The sequence below is a fragment of the Hemiscyllium ocellatum genome, chromosome 24 (assembly GCF_020745735.1).
Source record: "Hemiscyllium ocellatum isolate sHemOce1 chromosome 24, sHemOce1.pat.X.cur, whole genome shotgun sequence".
Classification (NCBI taxonomy): domain Eukaryota; kingdom Metazoa; phylum Chordata; class Chondrichthyes; order Orectolobiformes; family Hemiscylliidae; genus Hemiscyllium; species Hemiscyllium ocellatum.
In genome coordinates this window covers 52,064,854-52,082,314 of record NC_083424.1, presented here as the reverse complement: position 1 = coordinate 52,082,314, position 17,461 = coordinate 52,064,854, and the positions used below count along the sequence as shown (strand labels likewise).

At 48.7% G+C, this 17,461-nt stretch overlaps 5 non-coding genes across 5 annotated transcripts; all 5 read right to left on the bottom strand.

Annotated features, from left to right (window-relative positions):
- Positions 1 to 5,477: 5,477 nt before the first annotated feature.
- trnal-caa (transfer RNA leucine (anticodon CAA)) lies at positions 5,478 to 5,597 on the bottom strand. The gene is made up of 2 exons: positions 5,560 to 5,597; positions 5,478 to 5,523 (listed from the first exon to the last, which is right to left on the bottom strand). It is a non-coding gene; the product is annotated as a tRNA-Leu (tRNA).
- Positions 5,598 to 9,286: 3,689 nt separating this feature from the next.
- Positions 9,287 to 9,406, bottom strand: trnal-caa (transfer RNA leucine (anticodon CAA)). The gene is made up of 2 exons: positions 9,369 to 9,406; positions 9,287 to 9,332 (listed from the first exon to the last, which is right to left on the bottom strand). It is a non-coding gene; the product is annotated as a tRNA-Leu (tRNA).
- A 1,881-nt stretch (positions 9,407 to 11,287) lies between these two features.
- Positions 11,288 to 11,407, bottom strand: trnal-caa (transfer RNA leucine (anticodon CAA)). Its single transcript has 2 exons — positions 11,370 to 11,407; positions 11,288 to 11,333 (listed from the first exon to the last, which is right to left on the bottom strand). It is a non-coding gene; the product is annotated as a tRNA-Leu (tRNA).
- Positions 11,408 to 14,966: 3,559 nt separating this feature from the next.
- On the bottom strand, positions 14,967 to 15,086 carry trnal-caa (transfer RNA leucine (anticodon CAA)). The gene is made up of 2 exons: positions 15,049 to 15,086; positions 14,967 to 15,012 (listed from the first exon to the last, which is right to left on the bottom strand). It is a non-coding gene; the product is annotated as a tRNA-Leu (tRNA).
- Positions 15,087 to 16,801: 1,715 nt separating this feature from the next.
- On the bottom strand, positions 16,802 to 16,921 carry trnal-caa (transfer RNA leucine (anticodon CAA)). Its single transcript has 2 exons — positions 16,884 to 16,921; positions 16,802 to 16,836 (listed from the first exon to the last, which is right to left on the bottom strand). It is a non-coding gene; the product is annotated as a tRNA-Leu (tRNA).
- Positions 16,922 to 17,461: the final 540 nt, after the last annotated feature.

The window sequence follows — 17,461 nt, the reverse complement described above, 5'->3', positions numbered from 1 at the left end:
AGGATGGTGATGCTCGCTCTCTTTCTCACTCTGCACAGTTAGTCACCTTGCCCTTGTGCAGACACAAAATACAATTCCGCATTTCTGCAGCTCCCTTGCATTCACACTCAACAACAATCCCTCATATAGACTCTGTCTCTCTCTCACACACTCTCTCTCTCACACACACACACACACACACAATCTCTCTCACACACATACACAAATTGTCTCTCTCTTTCACACACACACTCACACTCTCAGTTTCTCTCACACACACAAATTCTCACTCCCTCTCTATCTCTCACACACATTAACACATTCTCTCTCACATGAACAGACAAACACACACTCTCTATCATACACACTCTCAGTCTCTCACACACACACTCACACACACACACGCACACCCTTTCTCTCTTTCACACACACACTCTCTCACATGCGCACACAAACACACACTCTCTATCACACACACTCTCACTCTTTCTGTCTCACTCACACACAAACACACTCTCTCACAAAAATAAGACTCTCTCTCACGCACAAACAAATTCTCTCTCTCTCTTTCACACACACACCGACATGCACTCACACTCACTCTCTCTCACACAGACAAACACACTCTCTCACACACACAAAATCTCCCTCTCTCTCTCTCTCTCTCACACACACACACATTCTCTCTCTCTCTCACACATACACTCACTCTCTCACATGCACACACACACTCTCTCTCACACACACACACTCAAACATACTCTCTCACACACATACAAATTCTCCCTCTCTCTGTCACACACATGCATGCTGACACACTCACTCTCTCTCTCACACACACACACACACACTCCCTCACACACACACACTCACACACTCTCCCTCATATACACACACTTTCGCTCTCTCTCTCACACACACATTCTCTCCCTCACACACACACACTCTCTCTCTCACACACATTCTCTCTCACACACAAACACACTCTCACACACATACAAATTCTCCCTCTCTCTCTGTCACACACATACATGCTCACACAATCATACACACACACACTCTCTGTCTCTCGCAGACACAAACACCCACACACTCACTTTCTCAGACACACACACACACACACACACACACACAGACATATACAACTCTCACACACACACATAAAGGCTTCCTCTCTCACGCGCTTACACACACTGTCTCTCACTCTCACATTCACACACTCACACAGACTTTCTCTCTCTCTCTCTCTCTCACACAGGCACAAATAAAATGAGGTCAGGAGCTGAGTGACCCTGGGGGATCCCAAACTGGGTGTCGCTGAGCAGGTTATTGCTGAGCAGGTGCTGCTCGATAGCCCTGTTGGTGAGCCCTTCCATCACTTTTCCGAGGATTGGGAAGAGATAGACGGGAGTGGAATTGGCTGAGTTGGATTTGTCCTGCTTTTTATGTGCAGGACATACCTGGATAATTTGGCAGATGGCCAGGTAGATCCCAGTGTTGTGACTGTCCTGGGAGAACTTGGCTCGAGGAAGGGCATGTTGTGGAGCAGCAGCGTTCAGGAGCAGTGCCAGAATCTTGGCAGGGCCCATAGCCTTTGTAGTGTCCAGTGTCTCTTTATGTGAGACGGAGTGAATGTAATTGTTTGAAGAATGGTGTGTGTGATGGTGGGGAGCACAGGAGGAGACTGAGGAAGATGATCCAGTGGGCACTTGCGTCTGAAGATTGTTGTAAATGCCTGAGCCTTATCTTTGAAACCGAGGGGTTGGACTCTTCCATGTTTGGGAAGGGGGAGTGACTCCTCTCCAAGAAGATGTGAAATTTGGGGGGAGTGTGTGGGTGTGGGAAGGTTTGTTTGGGGAAAAAGGGAGACATGTCAGGAGCGGGATTTGAACACACGCCCCTAGAAAGGGACCAGAATTCACAAGTCCAGATGCAGAGCAAGGATTAACGCTCCTTGAGTCTGGCGTCTTAGACCACTCGGCCATCCTGACAAGCTGCTGAGCCAAGCCTTCCCGATCTCTTTCTCACTCTGTACAATTAGTCACCATGCACTTGTGCAGACACAAAAATGCAATTCCGCATTTTTGCAGCTCACTTGCATTCACACTCAGCAACAATTCCTCATACACAGTCTCTCTCTCTCTCACACACACACACACACACACACACACAAACACTCTCTCTCACACACACACACACACACACAAACCCTCTCTCACACACACAATCGCTCTCACATGCATATACATACACTCTCTCTCTCTCACACACACTCACACTCTCCATCTCACAAGCACGCACACACATTCGTTCACACACACTCACAATCCCTTTCTGTCTCTCATACCCCACACAAGCACAAATTCTCTCTCTCTCTCTCCCACACACACATACTCTCTCCAACACACACACACACTCTCTCTCACACACACACACACACACTCTCACACACGCACACTCTCTCTCACACACTCATACATAAGCATTCCCACTCACACACACAAACACCTGCACTCACACTCTCTCTCACACACACTCTCTCTCACACACACACACTCACATGCACTCACAATCTCTCTCTCTCACACACACACACGCACTCTCTGTCTGTCTCTCACACCCACACACAAACACACCCTCTCTCACACACACCCACATACGCACTCTCTCCCTCACACACAAACACACACACACACACACACACTCTCTCTCCCTCTCACACACACTCACTCTCTCACACACACATTTTCTCTCACACAGACACACATTCGCTCTCTCACACACTCACACACACACACCTGCACTCACTCTCACACTCACAGACAAGCACAAACGTACACACTCTCTCTGTCTCACACACACACACACTCAAATGGACTCACAATCTCTCTCACACACACATACAAACACACACACAAACTCATATACCCACAGGCACACACTCTCTCTCTCACACACACACATACTCTCTCTCACACCCACACACAGACACACACACCCAATCTCTCTATCACACACACACGCACACACTCACCAACACATACAATCTCTCTCTCTCTCACACACAGACACAAATAAAATGAGGTCAGGAGCTGAGTGACCCTGGGGCATCCCAAACTGGGTGTCACTGAGCAGGTTATTGCTGAGCAGGTGCTGCTCGATAGCCCTGTTGGTGAGCCCTTCCATCACTTTTCCGAGGATTGGGAAGAGATAGACGGGAGTGGAATTTGCTGATTTGGATTTGTCCTGCTTTTTATGTGCAGGACATACCTGGATAATTTGGCAGATGGCCAGGTAGATCCCAGTGTTGTCACTGTCCTGGGCGAACTTGGCTCGAGGAAGGGCATGTTGTGGAGCAGCAGCGTTCAGGAGCAGTGCCAGAATCTTGGCAGGGCCCATAGCCTTTGCAGTGTCCAGTGTCTTTTGATGTGAGACGGAGTGAATGTAATTGTTTGAAGAATGGTGTGTGTGATGGTGGGGAGCACAGGAGGAGACTGAGGAAGATGATCCAGTGGGCACTTGCGTCTGAAGATTGTTGTAAATGCCTGAGCCTTATCTTTGAAACCGAGGGGTTGGACTCTTCCATGTTTGGGAAGGGGGAGTGACTCCTCTCCAAGAAGATGTGAAATTTGGGGGAGTGTGTGGGTGTGGGAAGGTTTGTTTGGGGAAAAAGGGAGACATGTCAGGAGCGGGATTTGAACACACGCCCCTAGAAAGGGACCAGAATTCACAAGTCCAGATGCAGAGCAAGGATTAACGCTCCTTGAGTCTGGCGTCTTAGACCACTCGGCCATCCTGACAAGCTGCTGAGCCAAGCCTTCCCGATCTCTTTCTCACTCTGTACAATTAGTCACCATGCACTTGTGCAGACACAAAAATGCAATTCCGCATTTTTGCAGCTCACTTGCATTCACACTCAGCAACAATTCCTCATACACAGTCTCTCTCTCTCTCACACACACACACACACACACACACACACACAAACACTCTCTCTCACACACACACACACACACACAAACCCTCTCTCACACACACAATCGCTCTCACATGCATATACATACACTCTCTCTCTCTCACACACACTCACACTCTCCATCTCACAAGCACGCACACACATTCGTTCACACACACTCACAATCCCTTTCTGTCTCTCATACCCCACACAAGCACAAATTCTCTCTCTCTCTCTCCCACACACACATACTCTCTCCAACACACACACACACTCTCTCTCACACACACAAACACACACTCTCACACACGCACACTCTCTCTCACACACTCATACATAAGCATTCCCACTCACACACACAAACACCTGCACTCACACTCTCTCTCACACACACTCTCTCTCACACACACACACTCACATGCACTCACAATCTCTCTCTCTCACACACACACACGCACTCTCTGTCTGTCTCTCACACCCACACACAAACACACCCTCTCTCACACACACCCACATACGCACTCTCTCCCTCACACACAAACACACACACACACACACACACACACTCTCTCTCCCTCTCACACACACTCACTCTCTCACACACACATTTTCTCTCACACAGACACACATTCGCTCTCTCACACACTCACACACACACACCTGCACTCACTCTCACACTCACAGACAAGCACAAACGTACACACTCTCTCTGTCTCACACACACACACACTCAAATGGACTCACAATCTCTCTCACACACACATACAAACACACACACAAACTCATATACCCACAGGCACACACTCTCTCTCTCACACACACACATACTCTCTCTCACACCCACACACAGACACACACACCCAATCTCTCTATCACACACACACGCACACACTCACCAACACATACAATCTCTCTCTCTCTCACACACAGACACAAATAAAATGAGGTCAGGAGCTGAGTGACCCTGGGGCATCCCAAACTGGGTGTCACTGAGCAGGTTATTGCTGAGCAGGTGCTGCTCGATAGCCCTGTTGGTGAGCCCTTCCATCACTTTTCCGAGGATTGGGAAGAGATAGACGGGAGTGGAATTTGCTGATTTGGATTTGTCCTGCTTTTTATGTGCAGGACATACCTGGATAATTTGGCAGATGGCCAGGTAGATCCCAGTGTTGTCACTGTCCTGGGCGAACTTGGCTCGAGGAAGGGCATGTTGTGGAGCAGCAGCGTTCAGGAGCAGTGCCAGAATCTTGGCAGGGCCCATAGCCTTTGCAGTGTCCAGTGTCTTTTGATGTGAGACGGAGTGAATGTAATTGTTTGAAGAATGGTGTGTGTGATGGTGGGGAGCACAGGAGGAGACTGAGGAAGATGATCCAGTGGGCACTTGCGTCTGAAGATTGTTGTAAATGCCTGAGCCTTATCTTTGAAACCGAGGGGTTGGACTCTTCCATGTTTGGGAAAGGGGAGTGACTCCTCTCCAAGAAGATGTGAAATTTGGGGGGAGTGTGTGGGTGTGGGAAGGTTTGTTTGGGGAAAAAGGGAGACATGTCAGGAGTGGGATTTGAACCCACGCCCCTAGAAAGGGACCAGAATTCACAAGGCCAGATGCAGAGCAAGGACTAACACTCCTTGAGTCTGGCGCCTTAGACCACTCGGCCATCCTGACAGGATGGTGATGCCCGCTCTCTTTCTCACTCTGCACAGTTAGTCTCCTTGCCCTTGTGCAGACACAAAATACAATTCCGCATTTCTGCAGCTCCCTTGCATTCACACTCAACAACAATCCCTCATATAGACTCTGTCTCTCTCTCACACACTCTCTCTCTCACACACACACACACACACACAATCTCTCTCACACACATACACAAATTGTCTCTCTCTTTCACACACACACTCACACTCTCAGTTTCTCTCACACACACAAATTCTCACTCCCTCTCTATCTCTCACACACATTAACACATTCTCTCTCACATGAACAGACAAACACACACTCTCTATCATACACACTCTCAGTCTCTCACACACACACTCACACACACACACGCACACCCTTTCTCTCTTTCACACACACACTCTCTCACATGCGCACACAAACACACACTCTCTATCACACACACTCTCACTCTTTCTGTCTCACTCACACACAAACACACTCTCTCACAAAAATAAGACTCTCTCTCACGCACAAACAAATTCTCTCTCTCTCTTTCACACACACACCGACATGCACTCACACTCACTCTCTCTCACACAGACAAACACACTCTCTCACACACACAAAATCTCCCTCTCTCTCTCTCTCTCTCTCACACACACACACATTCTCTCTCTCTCTCACACATACACTCACTCTCTCACATGCACACACACACTCTCTCTCACACACACACACTCAAACATACTCTCTCACACACATACAAATTCTCCCTCTCTCTGTCACACACATGCATGCTGACACACTCACTCTCTCTCTCTCACACACACACACACACTCCCTCACACACACACACTCACACACTCTCCCTCATATACACACACTTTCGCTCTCTCTCTCACACACACAGTCTCTCCCTCACACACACACACTCTCTCTCTCACACACATTCTCTCTCACACACAAACACACTCTCACACACATACAAATTCTCCCTCTCTCTCTGTCACACACATACATGCTCACACAATCATACACCCACACACTCTCTGTCTCTCGCAGACACAAACACCCACACACTCACTTTCTCAGACACACACACTCCACCCACACAAACACACACACACACACACACACACACACACAGACATATACAACTCTCACACACACACATAAAGGCTTCCTCTCTCACGCGCTTACACACACTGTCTCTCACTCTCACATTCACACACTCACACAGACTTTCTCTCTCTCTCTCTCTCTCACACAGGCACAAATAAAATGAGGTCAGGAGCTGAGTGACCCTGGGGGATCCCAAACTGGGTGTCACTGAGCAGGTTATTGCTGAGCAGGTGCTGCTCGATAGCCCTGTTGGTGAGCCCTTCCATCACTTTTCCGAGGATTGGGAAGAGATAGACGGGAGTGGAATTGGCTGAGTTGGATTTGTCCTGCTTTTTATGTGCAGGACATACCTGGATAATTTGGCAGATGGCCAGGTAGATCCCAGTGTTGTCACTGTCCTGGGAGAACTTGGCTCGAGGAAGGGCATGTTGTGGAGCAGCAGCGTTCAGGAGCAGTGCCAGAATCTTGGCAGGGCCCATAGCCTTTGTAGTGTCCAGTGTCTCTTGATGTGAGACGGAGTGAATGTAATTGTTTGAAGAATGGTGTGTGTGATGGTGGGGAGCACAGGAGGAGACTGAGGAAGATGATCCAGTGGGCACTTGCGTCTGAAGATTGTTGTAAATGCCTGAGCCTTATCTTTGAAACCGAGGGGTTGGACTCTTCCATGTTTGGGAAGGGGGAGTGACTCCTCTCCAAGAAGATGTGAAATTTGGGGGGAGTGTGTGGGTGTGGGAAGGTTTGTTTGGGGAAAAAGGGAGACATGTCAGGAGCGGGATTTGAACACACGCCCCTAGAAAGGGACCAGAATTCACAAGTCCAGATGCAGAGCAAGGATTAACGCTCCTTGAGTCTGGCGTCTTAGACCACTCGGCCATCCTGACAAGCTGCTGAGCCAAGCCTTCCCGATCTCTTTCTCACTCTGTACAATTAGTCACCATGCACTTGTGCAGACACAAAAATGCAATTCCGCATTTTTGCAGCTCACTTGCATTCACACTCAGCAACAATTCCTCATACACAGTCTCTCTCTCTCTCACACACACACACACACACACACACACAAACACTCTCTCTCACACACACACACACACACACAAACCCTCTCTCACACACACAATCGCTCTCACATGCATATACATACACTCTCTCTCTCTCACACACACTCACACTCTCCATCTCACAAGCACGCACACACATTCGTTCACACACACTCACAATCCCTTTCTGTCTCTCATACCCCACACAAGCACAAATTCTCTCTCTCTCTCTCCCACACACACATACTCTCTCCAACACACACACACACTCTCTCTCACACACACAAACACACACTCTCACACACGCACACTCTCTCTCACACACTCATACATAAGCATTCCCACTCACACACACAAACACCTGCACTCACACTCTCTCTCACACACACTCTCTCTCACACACACACACTCACATGCACTCACAATCTCTCTCTCTCACACACACACACGCACTCTCTGTCTGTCTCTCACACCCACACACAAACACACCCTCTCTCACACACACCCACATACGCACTCTCTCCCTCACACACAAACACACACACACACACACACACACTCTCTCTCCCTCTCACACACACTCACTCTCTCACACACACATTTTCTCTCACACAGACACACATTCGCTCTCTCACACACTCACACACACACACCTGCACTCACTCTCACACTCACAGACAAGCACAAACGTACACACTCTCTCTGTCTCACACACACACACACTCAAATGGACTCACAATCTCTCTCACACACACATACAAACACACACACAAACTCATATACCCACAGGCACACACTCTCTCTCTCACACACACACATACTCTCTCTCACACCCACACACAGACACACACACCCAATCTCTCTATCACACACACACGCACACACTCACCAACACATACAATCTCTCTCTCTCTCACACACAGACACAAATAAAATGAGGTCAGGAGCTGAGTGACCCTGGGGCATCCCAAACTGGGTGTCACTGAGCAGGTTATTGCTGAGCAGGTGCTGCTCGATAGCCCTGTTGGTGAGCCCTTCCATCACTTTTCCGAGGATTGGGAAGAGATAGACGGGAGTGGAATTTGCTGATTTGGATTTGTCCTGCTTTTTATGTGCAGGACATACCTGGATAATTTGGCAGATGGCCAGGTAGATCCCAGTGTTGTCACTGTCCTGGGCGAACTTGGCTCGAGGAAGGGCATGTTGTGGAGCAGCAGCGTTCAGGAGCAGTGCCAGAATCTTGGCAGGGCCCATAGCCTTTGCAGTGTCCAGTGTCTTTTGATGTGAGACGGAGTGAATGTAATTGTTTGAAGAATGGTGTGTGTGATGGTGGGGAGCACAGGAGGAGACTGAGGAAGATGATCCAGTGGGCACTTGCGTCTGAAGATTGTTGTAAATGCCTGAGCCTTATCTTTGAAACCGAGGGGTTGGACTCTTCCATGTTTGGGAAAGGGGAGTGACTCCTCTCCAAGAAGATGTGAAATTTGGGGGGAGTGTGTGGGTGTGGGAAGGTTTGTTTGGGGAAAAAGGGAGACATGTCAGGAGTGGGATTTGAACCCACGCCCCTAGAAAGGGACCAGAATTCACAAGGCCAGATGCAGAGCAAGGACTAACACTCCTTGAGTCTGGCGCCTTAGACCACTCGGCCATCCTGACAGGATGGTGATGCCCACTCTCTTTCTCACTCTGCACAGTTAGTCTCCTTGCCCTTGTGCAGACACAAAATACAATTCCGCATTTCTGCAGCTCCCTTGCATTCACACTCAACAACAATCCCTCATATAGACTCTGTCTCTCTCTCACACACTCTCTCTCTCACACACACACACACACACACACAATCTCTCTCACACACATACACAAATTGTCTCTCTCTTTCACACACACACTCACACTCTCAGTTTCTCTCACACACACAAATTCTCACTCCCTCTCTATCTCTCACACACATTAACACATTCTCTCTCACATGAACAGACAAACACACACTCTCTATCATACACACTCTCAGTCTCTCACACACACACTCACACACACACACGCACACCCTTTCTCTCTTTCACACACACACTCTCTCACATGCGCACACAAACACACACTCTCTATCACACACACTCTCACTCTTTCTGTCTCACTCACACACAAACACACTCTCTCACAAAAATAAGACTCTCTCTCACGCACAAACAAATTCTCTCTCTCTCTTTCACACACACACCGACATGCACTCACACTCACTCTCTCTCACACAGACAAACACACTCTCTCACACACACAAAATGTCCCTCTCTCTCTCTCTCTCACACACACACACACATTCTCTCTCTCTCTCACACATACACTCACTCTCTCACATGCACACACACACTCTCTCTCACACACACACACTCAAACATACTCTCTCACACACATACAAATTCTCCCTCTCTCTGTCACACACATGCATGCTGACACACTCACTCTCTCTCTCTCACACACACACACACACTCCCTCACACACACACACTCACACACTCTCCCTCATATACACACACTTTCGCTCTCTCTCTCACACACACATTCTCTCCCTCACACACACACACTCTCTCTCTCACACACATTCTCTCTCACACACAAACACACTCTCACACACATACAAATTCTCCCTCTCTCTCTGTCACACACATACATGCTCACACAATCATACACCCACACACTCTCTGTCTCTCGCAGACACAAACACCCACACACTCACTTTCTCAGACACACACACTCCACCCACACAAACACACACACACACACACACACACACACACACACAGACATATACAACTCTCACACACACACATAAAGGCTTCCTCTCTCACGCGCTTACACACACTGTCTCTCACTCTCACATTCACACACTCACACAGACTTTCTCTCTCTCTCTCTCTCTCACACAGGCACAAACAAAATGAGGTCAGGAGCTGAGTGACCCTGGGGGATCCCAAACTGGGTGTCGCTGAGCAGGTTATTGCTGAGCAGGTGCTGCTCGATAGCCCTGTTGGTGAGCCCTTCCATCACTTTTCCGAGGATTGGGAAGAGATAGACGGGAGTGGAATTGGCTGAGTTGGATTTGTCCTGCTTTTTATGTGCAGGACATACCTGGATAATTTGGCAGATGGCCAGGTAGATCCCAGTGTTGTCACTGTCCTGGGAGAACTTGGCTCGAGGAAGGGCATGTTGTGGAGCAGCAGCGTTCAGGAGCAGTGCCAGAATCTTGGCAGGGCCCATAGCCTTTGTAGTGTCCAGTGTCTCTTGATGTGAGACGGAGTGAATGTAATTGTTTGAAGAATGGTGTGTGTGATGGTGGGGAGCACAGGAGGAGACTGAGGAAGATGATCCAGTGGGCACTTGCGTCTGAAGATTGTTGTAAATGCCTGAGCCTTATCTTTGAAACCGAGGGGTTGGACTCTTCCATGTTTGGGAAGGGGGAGTGACTCCTCTCCAAGAAGATGTGAAATTTGGGGTGAGTGTGTGGGTGTGGGAAGGTTTGTTTGGGGAAAAAGGGAGACATGTCAGGAGTGGGATTTGAACCCATGCCCCTAGAAAGGGACCAGAATTCACAAGACCAGATGCAGAGCAAGGATTAACACTCCTTGAGTCTGGCGCCTTAGACCACTCGGCCATCCTGACAAGCTGTTGAGCCAAGCCTTCCCGATCTCTTTCTCACTCTGTACAATTAGTCACCATGCAGTTGTGCAGACACAAAAATGCAATTCCGCATTTTTGCAGCTCACTTGCATTCACACTCAGCAACAATTCCTCATACACAGTCTCTCTCTCTCTCACACACACACACACACATACACACACACACACAAACACTCTCTCTCACACACACACACACACAAACCCTCTCTCACACACACAATCGCTCTCACATGCATATACATACACTCTCTCTCTCTCACACACACTCACACTCTCCATCTCACAAGCACGCACACACATTCGTTCACACACACTCACAATCCCTTTCTGTCTCTCATACCCCACACAAGCACAAATTCTCTCTCTCTCTCTCCCACACACACATACTCTCTCCAACACACACACACACTCTCTCTCACACACACAAACACACACTCTCACACACGCACACTCTCTCTCACACACTCATACATAAGCATTCCCACTCACACACACAAACACCTGCACTCACACTCTCTCTCACACACACTCTCTCTCACACACACACACTCACATGCACTCACAATCTCTCTCTCTCACACACACACACGCACTCTCTGTCTGTCTCTCACACCCACACACAAACACACCCTCTCTCACACACACCCACATACGCACTCTCTCCCTCACACACAAACACACACACACACACACACACACTCTCTCTCCCTCTCACACACACTTACTCTCTCACACACACATTTTCTCTCACACAGACACTCTCTCTCACACAGACACACATTCGCTCTCTCACACACTCACACACACACACCTGCACTCACTCTCACACTCACAGACAAGCACAAACGTACACACTCTCTCTGTCTCACACACACACACACTCAAATGGACTCACAATCTCTCTCACACACACATACAAACACACACACAAACTCATATACCCACAGGCACAAATAAAATGAGGTCAGGAGCTGAGTGACCCTGGGGCATCCCAAACTGGGTGTCACTGAGCAGGTCATTGCTGAGCAGGTGCTGCTCGATAGCCCTGTTGGTGAGCCCTTCCATCACTTTTCCGAGGATTGGGAAGAGATAGACGGGAGTGGAATTTGCTGATTTGGATTTGTCCTGCTTTTTATGTGCAGGACATACCTGGATAATTTGGCAGATGGCCAGGTAGATCCCAGTGTTGTCACTGTCCTGGGAGAACTTGGCTCGAGGAAGGGCATGTTGTGGAGCAGCAGCGTTCAGGAGCAGTGCCAGAATCTTGGCAGGGCCCATAGCCTTTGCAGTGTCCAGTGTCTTTTGATGTGAGACGGAGTGAATGTAATTGTTTGAAGAATGGTGTGTGTGATGGTGGGGAGCACAGGAGGAGACTGAGGAAGATGATCCAGTGGGCACTTGCGTCTGAAGATTGTTGTAAATGCCTGAGCCTTATCTTTAAAACCGAGGGGTTGGACTCTTCCATGTTTGGGAAAGGGGAGTGACTCCTCTCCAAGAAGATGTGAAATTTGGGGGGAGTGTGTGGGTGTGGGAAGGTTTGTTTGGGGAAAAAGGGAGACATGTCAGGAGTGGGATTTGAACCCACGCCCCTAGAAAGGGAGCAGAATTCACAAGGCCAGATGCAAAGCAAGGACTAACACCTTAAGTCTGGCGCCTTAGACCACGCGGCCATTCTGACAGGATGGTGATGCCCGCTCTCTTTCTCACTCTGCACAGTTAGTCACCTTGCCCTTGTGCAGACACAAAATACAATTCCGCATTTCTGCAGCTCCCTTGCATTCACACTCAACAACAATCCCTCATATAGAGTCTGTCTCTCTCTCACACACTCTCTCTCTCACACACACACACACACACACAATCTCTCTCACAAACATACACAAATTGTCTCTCTCTTTCACACACACACTCACACTCTCAGTTTCTCTCACACACACAAATTCTCACTCCCTCTCTATCTCTCACACACATTAACACATTCTCTCTCACATGAACAGACAAACACACACTCTCTATCATACACACTCTCAGTCTCTCACACACACACTCACACACACACGCACACCCTTTCTCTCTTTCACACACACACTCTCTCACATGCGCACACAAACACACACTCTCTATCACACACACTCTCACTCTTTCTGTCTCACTCACACACAAACACACTCTCTCACAAAAATAAGACTCTCTCTCACGCACAAACAAATTCTCTCTCTCTCTTTCACACACACACCGACATGCACTCACACTCACTCCCTCTCACACAGACAAACACACTCTCTCACACACACAAAATCTCCCTCTCTCTCTCTCTCTCTCACACACACACACATTCTCTCTCTCTCTCACACATACACTCACTCTCTCACATGCACGCACACACTCTCTCTCACACACACACACTCAAACATACTCTCTCACACACATACAAATTCTCCCTCTCTCTGTCACACACATGCATGCTGACACACTCACTCTCTCTCTCACACACACACACACACACTCCCTCACACACACACACTCACACACTCTCCCTCATATACACACACTTTCGCTCTCTCTCTCACACACACATTCTCTCCCTCACACACACACACTCTCTCTCTCACACACATTCTCTCTCACACACAAACACACTCTCACACACATACAAATTCTCCCTCTCTCTCTGTCACACACATACATGCTCACACAATCATACACCCACACACTCTCTGTCTCTCGCAGACACAAACACCCACACACTCACTTTCTCAGACACACACACACACTCACACACAAACACACACACACACACACACACACACACACACACAGACATATACAACTCTCACACACACACATAAAGGCTTCCTCTCTCACGCGCTTACACACACTGTCTCTCACTCTCACATTCACACACTCACACAGACTTTCTCTCTCTCTCTCTCTCTCACACAGGCACAAACAAAATGAGGTCAGGAGCTGAGTGACCCTGGGGGATCCCAAACTGGGTGTCGCTGAGCAGGTGCTGCTCGATAGCCCTGTTGGTGAGCCCTTCCATCACTTTTCCGAGGATTGGGAAGAGATAGACGGGAGTGGAATTGGCTGAGTTGGATTTGTCCTGCTTTTTATGTGCAGGACATACCTGGATAATTTGGCAGATGGCCAGGTCGATCCCAGTGTTGTCACTGTCCTGGGAGAACTTGGCTCGAGGAAGGGCATGTTGTGGAGCAGCAGCGTTCAGGAGCAGTGCCAGAATCTTGGCAGGGCCCATAGCCTTTGTAGTGTCCAGTGTCTCTTTATGTGAGACGGAGTGAATGTAATTGTTTGAAGAATGGTGTGTGTGATGGTGGGGAGCACAGGAGGAGACTGAGGAAGATGATCCAGTGGGCACTTGCGTCTGAAGATTGTTGTAAATGCCTGAGCCTTATCTTTGAAACCGAGGGGTTGGACTCTTCCCTGTTTGGGAAGGGGGAGTGACTCCTCTCCAAGAAGATGTGAAATTTGGGGGGAGTGTGTGGGTGTGGGAAGGTTTGTTTGGGGAAAAAGGGAGACATATCAGGAGTGGGATTTGAACCCACGCCCCTAGAAAGGGACCAGAATTCACAAGACCAGATGCTGAGCTAGGATTAACGCTCCTTGAGTCTGGCGCCTTAGACCACTCGGCCATCCTGACAAGCTGCTGAGCTAAGCCTTCCCGATCTCTTTCTCACTCTGTACAATTAGTCACCATGCAGTTGTGCAGACACAAAAATGCAATTCCGCATTTTTGCAGCTCACTTGCATTCACACTCAGCAACAATTCCTCATACACAGTCTCTCTCTCTCTCACACACACACACACACACATACACACACACACTCAAACACTCTCTCTCACACACACACACACACAAACCCTCTCTCACACACACAATCGCTCTCACATGCATATACATACACTCTCTCTCTCTCACACACACTCACACTCTCCATCTCACAAGCACGCACACACATTCGTTCACACACACTCACAATCCCTTTCTGTCTCTCATACCCCACACAAGCACAAATTCTCTCTCTCTCTCTCCCACACACACATACTCTCTCCAACACACACACACACTCTCTCTCACACACACAAACACACACTCTCACACACGCACACTCTCTCTCACACACTCATACATAAGCATTCCCACTCACACACACAAACACCTGCACTCACACTCTCTCTCACACACACTCTCTCTCACACACACACACTCACATGCACTCACAATCTCTCTCTCTCACACACACACACGCACTCTCTGTCTGTCTCTCACACACACACACAAACACACCCTCTCTCACACACACCCACATACGCACTCTCTCCCTCACACACAAACACACACACACACACACACACACACTCTCTCTCCCTCTCACACACACTCACTCTCTCACACACACATTTTCTCTCACACAGACACTCTCTCTCACACAGACACACATTCGCTCTCTCACACACTCACACACACACACCTGCACTCACTCTCACACTCACAGACAAGCACAAACGTACACACTCTCTCTGTCTCACACACACACACACTCAAATGGACTCACAATCTCTCTCACACACACATACAAACACACACACAAACTCATATACCCACAGGCACACACTCTCTCTCTCACACACACACATACTCTCTCTCACACCCACACACAGACACACACACCCAACCTCTCTATCACACACACACGCACACACTCACCAACACATACAATCTCTCTCTCTCTCACACACAGACACAAATAAAATGAGGTCAGGAGCTGAGTGACCCTGGGGCATCCCAAACTGGGTGTCACTGAGCAGGTCATTGCTGAGCAGGTGCTGCTCGATAGCCCTGTTGGTGAGCCCTTCCATCACTTTTCCGAGGATTGGGAAGAGATAGACGGGAGTGGAATTTGCTGATTTGGATTTGTCCTGCTTTTTATGTGCAGGACATACCTGGATAATTTGGCAGATGGCCAGGTAGATCCCAGTGTTGTCACTGTCCTGGGAGAACTTGGCTCGAGGAAGGGCATGTTGTGGAGCAGCAGCGTTCAGGAGCAGTGCCAGAATCTTGGCAGGGCCCATAGCCTTTGCAGTGTCCAGTGTCTTTTGATGTGAGACGGAGTGAATGTAATTGTTTGAAGAATGGTGTGTGTGATGGTGGGGAGCACAGGAGGAGACTGAGGAAGATGATCCAGTGGGCACTTGTGTCTGAAGATTGTTGTAAATGCCTGAGCCTTATCTTTGAAACCGAGGGGTTGGAGTCTTCCATGTTTGGGAAGGGGAGTGACTCTTCTCCAAGAAGATGTGAAATTTGGGGGTTGTTTTTGGGTGTGGGAAGGTTTGTTTGGGGAAAAAGAGAGACCTGTCAGGAGTGGGATTTGAACACACGCCCCTAGAAAGGGACCAGCATTCTCAAACCCGGATGCAGAGCACGGGTTAACACTCCTTGAATCTAGTGCCTTAGACCACTCGGCCATCCTGACAGGATGGTGATTCCTGATCTCTTTCTCACTCTGCACAGTTAGTCACCTTGCCCTTGTGCAGACACAAAATGCAATTCCGCATTTCTGCAGCTCCCTTGCATTCACACTCAACAACAATCCCTCATATAGAGTCTGTCTCTCTCTCTCTCTCACACACACACACACTCCCTCACACACACACACTCACACACTCTCCCTCATACACACACACTCTTTCTCTCTCTCTCACACACACATTCTCTCCCTCACACACACACTCTCTCTCTCTCTCACACACATTCTCTCACACACATGCACAAATTCTCTCTCTCTCTTTCACACAAACACCAACACACACTCACACTCTCAGTTTCTCTCACACACACAAATTCTCACTCCCTCGCTATCTCTCACGCACATTAACACATTCTCTCTCACATGAACAGACAAACACACTCTCTCTATCACACACACTCTCACTCTCTCACACACACACACTCTCTCTCATGACACACTTGCGCTCTCTCACTCTCTCTCTCTCACACACACTCTCTCACATGC